We start from the raw sequence: 6,368 nt of genomic DNA on the forward strand, positions 1-6,368 counted from the left end.
ATGCCCAGAAATCCAAGTCCAGCTTCAGAAAAGAAGGAGCGCAAAGAGATGGACCACAAGGCTGGTCATTTAGGTCGGAAACCGCAGGGGACCTAGTTTGCAGGCAAGTCCCCTCCCAGATGTTACTGGCTCTCGTGCTCGGGCTGCTTCTCTTATGCTGTCCATCTGTCCATTCATTCAACCAACACTTGGGGGCCTCTTGGGTCTTTTCTGAGGCCCTCCTGGCCCTTCATGGGCTTTAATTTCAGCACAGAGCAGGCCATTTAGCCTGTTAACCCTTCCAGGGTACAAAGTATACCCCTGCCTATTGGTGTCTGGCACATAGTAGGACACAAACAGCTGTGGAACAAATGAATGAACAGATAAGCACATGTACACACCCACACACCCATCTGCTCCTAGGGTGCTGCTTCCTGGGGCTGGTTTCTCAGCAGGGCCTCTCCGGGGTGGGCAGGAGGATCCTGCCTCTCACTGCGGTTCGTTGGTTTGGACCCAGCTCTTCAGTAGACAGTGTCAAATTCTAATTGGGGTTTGGCATGAGCCAGCAGGAGCTCCAGCAAGTCACTTCCCTCCTTTGTTTGGGAAATGTGGCTACGTGATCTAAAAATGCCCTTCTAGCAATTAGCTCCTCTGACTTCAGCAGAGAAGAGGCCAAGCAGACCGGGGGGGGGGGGGGGGGGGGGGATGTGGACACCTTCCGGGTTAGGTGTGGGGGTGGAGGGTGCTGCATCTGAAGGGTGCCGTGGCTGGCCCAAGCTCTGTCCTCAGTGATGGTAGCTGGTGGTTTCATCCTTCAGGATCCAGATGAGGAAACAGCTGCACCTACCAGGGAGCTGTGAGTCTCTCCAGAAATTCTCTTCTGGGCTCTGTTCAGCCTTCTGGATGCAGGCGGCTGAGAGCTGTCGTTTCTCAGCCCTATTCTATTCCAGCTCCCTGCGAGTATGAAGGTCCACTCAGCCTTGTCCCAGGAAACTCCTCTGGGGGGTGTCTCATGTCCTGGGTGGGGGGCCCAGGTCCTCTGAGCTACCTTGGCAGTGATGCTCGGAGCCCAGTCCTGTGGCTGCTGGGGCGCTCATGCTGCATGGAGGATGCGCTTCTGTGGAAGGGGGAAAAATGTCAAAGGCCTGTGACATGGAACTTCCCTGGTCCCTGACTGAGGGAGGGAGGGAATGGTGTGGGGTCAGGCGGTTGTTCCCCAGGTAATGAAAGTTTGCGTCCCTGGACCGCTGTGTCCAGTCTGGCCTGAGTGGGAGTTGATGAAGAAGTGTCTAGGTGCAAAACTCAGTTCTTCTTCTAAGATAAATAAATGAGCAATTGCCAGCAGAGGTGCCACGGAGAGTACTTAGCTTAATCAAGCAGTGTCATCCCCGAGGTAATTTCGAGGCCCCATTCATCACGGCTCTTTCATCCTGTGTCACCACTGCTAATAGTTCGTGCTCAGGCAGAGAGTTGCCAAGCAAACTTTGAGTCACGTCCTCATGTCCACCCAGCCAGCTCTTGCATCTGTGGGTAGAGGCAGCGTGACTTTCACAGGGGTTGACAACCAGGGATGCTCAGGGACTGGTGAACCAGAAAGGCCACTGGCCACTGCCACACCAGTTGGCCGTAGCCAGACATCAGACAGAGAAGAGGGGGGTGATAGTTGGGAGGAGGTCCCTTCTTCCCTGAGGCTGGAAGTCCCTAAAAATTGTGAATTCTCATTATTAGGACAAACCCGGGAGGGGAAAAAAAAGCAAACAATGAAAAAGCTTATCATTGGGTATAATAAAAGTATACATCACATACTAAGGGGTTTATAGGAGGAATAACTAACCCAAGTCTGGTCAGCAGGGACCACTAAGTCTGGTCCTGGTGCTGGGCCTTTGCACTTGCTGCTCCTTTGCTCTGAAACTAAAGTGGCATCCTTCTTGCCATTTCAGACCCAGGCAAACTGAGAGATAGGACAGAATGATGGTCATCCAACCAAGTTATGGATGATGATGGGTTTTGAAAAAGCTCTGGCCCTTAGGAGCTGCAGGGTTTTACACATATTTCCCAATCTCTCTGTCCCTCTGTTCTTCTGATGATCTCACTGGGCAGGAGAGGATTAAGTGACAATCCCCGGGCTGGGACAGGACATTAAAAAGTGGGAGCCAGTGATGTCAGCAAGATGGCCCCTTCTTCCCCGTCAGCACGCCGAGTGAGCAGAGGTTCACAAGCTCCTGTTGTCAGAAGTGGGAGTCGGCCACAGAAAAGTGGGGTGACTTGCATCGAGTCACATGGTAGGTCAGAGTTGGGAACAAGGTCCGAAATCCCAGTCTCAGCTCTCATGGTTTCCATAGCAACAGATCCCAACCTGGCGACGAGTAGGCTTGATTTGGTGACATCCCGGAGTATATAAAATTATCTGAAGGCCATCACAAAATAATCAAATCGTACGCTCTCCTGTGCTCTCTCTTGGTGGGGATGTCATAAAGGTTTGACAACGATGACAAGATGTCAGTTTGGTTCCTAAGGAGTCAGACATCCAGGTTGAGCCTGGTGAGACGATTTCTGCCTTAACTCTGACACGGGAAAAGTTCGAGTCAGATTCAATTGTTTGTGCCTTTCTAATTAACCCCCCGATGCCCAACTCCAGTTGCCCCAGACCCTCCATCTCTAAAAGTCACTGGTGTCCCCACCCCGCCCCCAGCTCCAGTCAATTGCTTCCATGCTCAAGAGCTCCCCTGCCCCACCCTGTCCACCAGAGCTGGACAGAGTGGCCAAAATACGAAGGTTGAGCTTCGGAAACTGTGACGGCTGGAAGAATCACCTGGAAAGCCTGAGGAAATGTGGGTTTGGATCCAGCAGGTCTGGCGGGAGGCTTGTGATTCTGCATTTCTAACGAGCTCCCGGAGGCCGTTGCTGGATGGCTCTTTGAGTTCCAGGTGTTAAGTACTGATTCTCCCACTCTGGACGGCCTCGGAATCACCTGGAAGATTTGTTCAAATGGATCCCTGGACCCCACCCCCAGAGTTTCTGGGTTCAGCTGGTCTGGGATGGAGCCTGAGAATTTGCAGGCCTAACGGGCTCCCAGGTGATGCTGCTGCGGCTGCTTCTGGGGAGCACACACCTGGAGAATCATTGCACTAAAGGCTGCAAGTGGCCAGGTGATGCAGCTCCCTGACTCGTGACACCTGTGCACTGGCCAGGTGTGTCCACTGGACTTCCCGTGCCCTTCCCGTCCCCCTCCCGGGATGAAGCTTCCTCTGTGAGGCCACCTTCCACCGCAGGGCAGAACCACCCCTTGGTCCCTGCGTTGAGTACACACACACACACACACACACACACACACAGAGCTAGAAGGAGAGAGACTGATTTTGCAAAATCTGCACAAAAATTGGCTGAATTTATGTTTCCCCTGCAAGAGAAATGCTGCCGAGTGGAAATAAAATGCAGGATTCCTGGGCACTTCTATTACCTCTTCATGTCACCGGCAGTGACTGATGGTGAAAAGTAAGATTGCAAACGGAATCGCTTTCGCTTTGCCCAGAACAAACTCCAGCCGGCGACGGAGCCTCCTGCAAATCTGTGGTTCTCCCAAGTGTCACCGACAGCGGCTCTGAAAGGCGCCGGGAGAGCAGCCAGCCTGCAGGAGACAGCCTTCACCGGGCCCAGGTCCCGGGGGCCCCGTCCTTCACCTGAAAGCAGGGGCCCCTGCAGGCGAAAGGGAATCCGGGTTGATTTAATGCGGTTCATTTTTCTTCCTTGTTTTAATCACGGAGTAATAATAATAATAAACTCGCCTTTATATAGTGTCTTTCATTGCCAGTGTATCACCGAGCACTTTACAGATTTAATAATAGAGTTTCAGAAATAAATAATGGGGAATAATAATGGGAAGGATAAATAACGTATTTATGGAATTGTATTGTGGTTTATGGTGGTAAACAATCCCTCAGACAGCCAGCAGCCGGAAATTAAGAGGTCTGGAAAGGAGAAGGGGACCGAAAAGAGAGGCGCCTTCAGGTAGGATGTGCACCGGACTGGGGCCCCATGCAGGGGGGCAGAGAGAAGGGAGGGTGGGGGGCTCCCCAGTCACAGGGCAGGGCTGGGACGGCAGCGCGGAGAGGAGGGTGGATTCTCCAGAAGGGAGGGTGAGGTGCCTGATGTTGATGAGGGCTCAGCCCTGCGTAGGGCGGCGGAGGAAAGAGGATGAGTGACAAGCTGGCCCAAGTGGCCGGGCCACCAGACCCCACCTGGCTCCGTCCTGGATGCAGGGCTGCCCCAAAAGCTAGGCCGCTCCTTGCTGGACCGGGAGCCACACTTCCTTCCCTGCCTGTGCCAAGCCTTCCTTCAAGGATGCTCGAGGCGCATTTTGTGGCCACCCCCGCTGCAACCTGAAAGGGGGCCCTTGAAAAGAAGAGAATGTTATATGGAAATTGCTCTTACCGAGTTGGTATCCCTCCCTGGGTTTCTAGCAGGTGCCTGGCTGGAGGGATCGGCGGGTCAGACGTACAAGGGGAGGGGGCAGGAAGAAGGGACAGGCACCTGGCCCTGCTAGCACCCCCAGGAGAAAAGATCGGGATTTCCCTCTTGCTTTGTCCCTCTCCTCGATGGTTTGATGATTAGAGACTTAATCCGTGAAAATATCAGCAGGCCCAGGTTCCTGCCTGATTGGTTTTTGCCTGGCAACGTCCTAGGAGCTTTATTTACATACATTGTCTTTTTCTGTAGATGAGGAAATTGCTCCATCGCAGCCGCACTGAAATCCTTCTGCACACGGAAGATTTCAGCAGAAGCCGGAACGAAGCCAATGTCAAGTGCTCAGGATCCGTAAGTGTAGCTTTGGCCTCCCCGGACCTGTTTCCAGAAGCCACAGTCCCAGCCTGTGGGTGAAGTGCCAGGCTCAGTGGCTGAGGCCTCGAGGCCCGAGACCTGGAGGCAGAAGCTGTGGGGGGCCAGTGCGGGGTGGGGGGGCCGGTTGGTCACTGGGTCTGGACCGGCTCTCCGGTGCTGGGCTCCAGCCAAATGGCCCCATACAGGGAGGCTGCTCCAGCCACGTGCCCTGCTTTGGCACCGACCACTGCCCGCCGGGTGGCCGCCTGGAGTTGTCGGGGCCCCTTCGAAGTTCCTACTGGGATGGCTTGTTTCCCTCAGAAAATTCTGGACTCGCACGGGCTTGTAAACAAGTGTGCTCACCTGGCTGGCACCTTACATGGACCTTAAATTTATTAGTCCTTTTTATTGTCTTTTTATTGTCCTGTAGGAGGCTGATCAGTGACTCACTGAGGGCCCGTCTGTCTCCCCAGAGCATCTCCAGGGTCTGGATGCTGAGCGGATGTAACTCTGGGCCCGGTGTCGGGGGCAGGAGGGCAGGAGGGCAGGAGGGCAGGAGCTTGGTGCCGGGCGCTATCCCTTCCCAGGCCCCAGCCACCACGGATTCATTCCACGCACGGTTCCTGAGCACCCACTGTGAGCCAGACACCGCACAGCACCTGCTGGGCGTATCCGAGAACGAGCAGGGTGGAACCGCACTCTCAGTAATCCTAGGACTGACTATATGATTATAATCCTGCGAAGAGGGTCAGGGCTCTGCGTAGACGCCCGCACAGTGGACATTTACGGAGCCTCAGTGTGCACATCTGTAAAATGGCAGGGACTCTGAGTTTGGTGGTTCAGCAGCTTTCAGCCCCACCCAGGAACGCAGCAGACCGTCCAGCCCAGGCCCTGCTCTTGCCTTCAAACGCTGTGCTCTGACTGTTGTCATGGAGGCATTTGTCACCGTGTCCTCCTGTTGTCACTGTGTCCTCCTGTCAGCACTGGCAGGTTGTGCCCAGATCTCCTGCTGGGAGTACTGGAGTCAGACACTGATTTGCCTGTTACTCTGTACAGCGCAAAGCCTCCCTCCCCACCTCCAAACCCAGGGGAGGGCTCCCTGCTGGGGACCCAGGCTAACCCCCTTGGGGCTCTCAGATCACCCACTCCCAGGGTGCGGGGAGCTGGAAGTGCCAGCTCCTCCATGTGGGCCTTGTGTCGTCAGCCCGGCCAGGCCCCCTCCAGGGCGCCCCCCCCAGTATAAACCAAGGAGTCCCTGTAGGAGCCTGAGAGCGAATCGAAGAGAAAGCCAGGTGACAGAGCAGCAGAGTGGGGATGTGCCTGGTCACTGCTCCTGGCGGAGCCCCGCATCACAGAGCCCAAGGGAGCCTTGGAAGGAAGCAGGTCCCCGTGACGCCCAGCCCAGGCAGCCCTCCCTCAATGCTCAGCCCCCTGCAGGCCGGTGGGTCTCCTTGTTGAGACCACCTTCTGTTAACAAGCCCAAACGGCAGCATTAACGTGGGCTCCAGCGCCCCACAGGTGCGACTCCAACCCAACGCCACCGCCAGTGTGAATTTAGGCAATGTGCCAAC

General features: G+C 55.1%; 1 long non-coding RNA gene across 1 annotated transcript; it reads right to left on the minus strand.

Moving 5' to 3' along the window:
- Window positions 1–747: 747 nt before the first annotated feature.
- LOC112673011 (uncharacterized) lies at window positions 748–4,776 on the minus strand. The gene is made up of 3 exons (XR_003144643.3): window positions 4,411–4,776; window positions 2,792–3,675; window positions 748–2,543 (listed from the first exon to the last, which is right to left on the minus strand). It is a non-coding gene; the product is annotated as an uncharacterized LOC112673011 (long non-coding RNA).
- Window positions 4,777–6,368: the final 1,592 nt, after the last annotated feature.

This window comes from Canis lupus, chromosome 9, assembly GCF_003254725.2.
Source record: "Canis lupus dingo isolate Sandy chromosome 9, ASM325472v2, whole genome shotgun sequence".
Taxonomy (NCBI): Eukaryota; Metazoa; Chordata; class Mammalia; order Carnivora; family Canidae; genus Canis; species Canis lupus.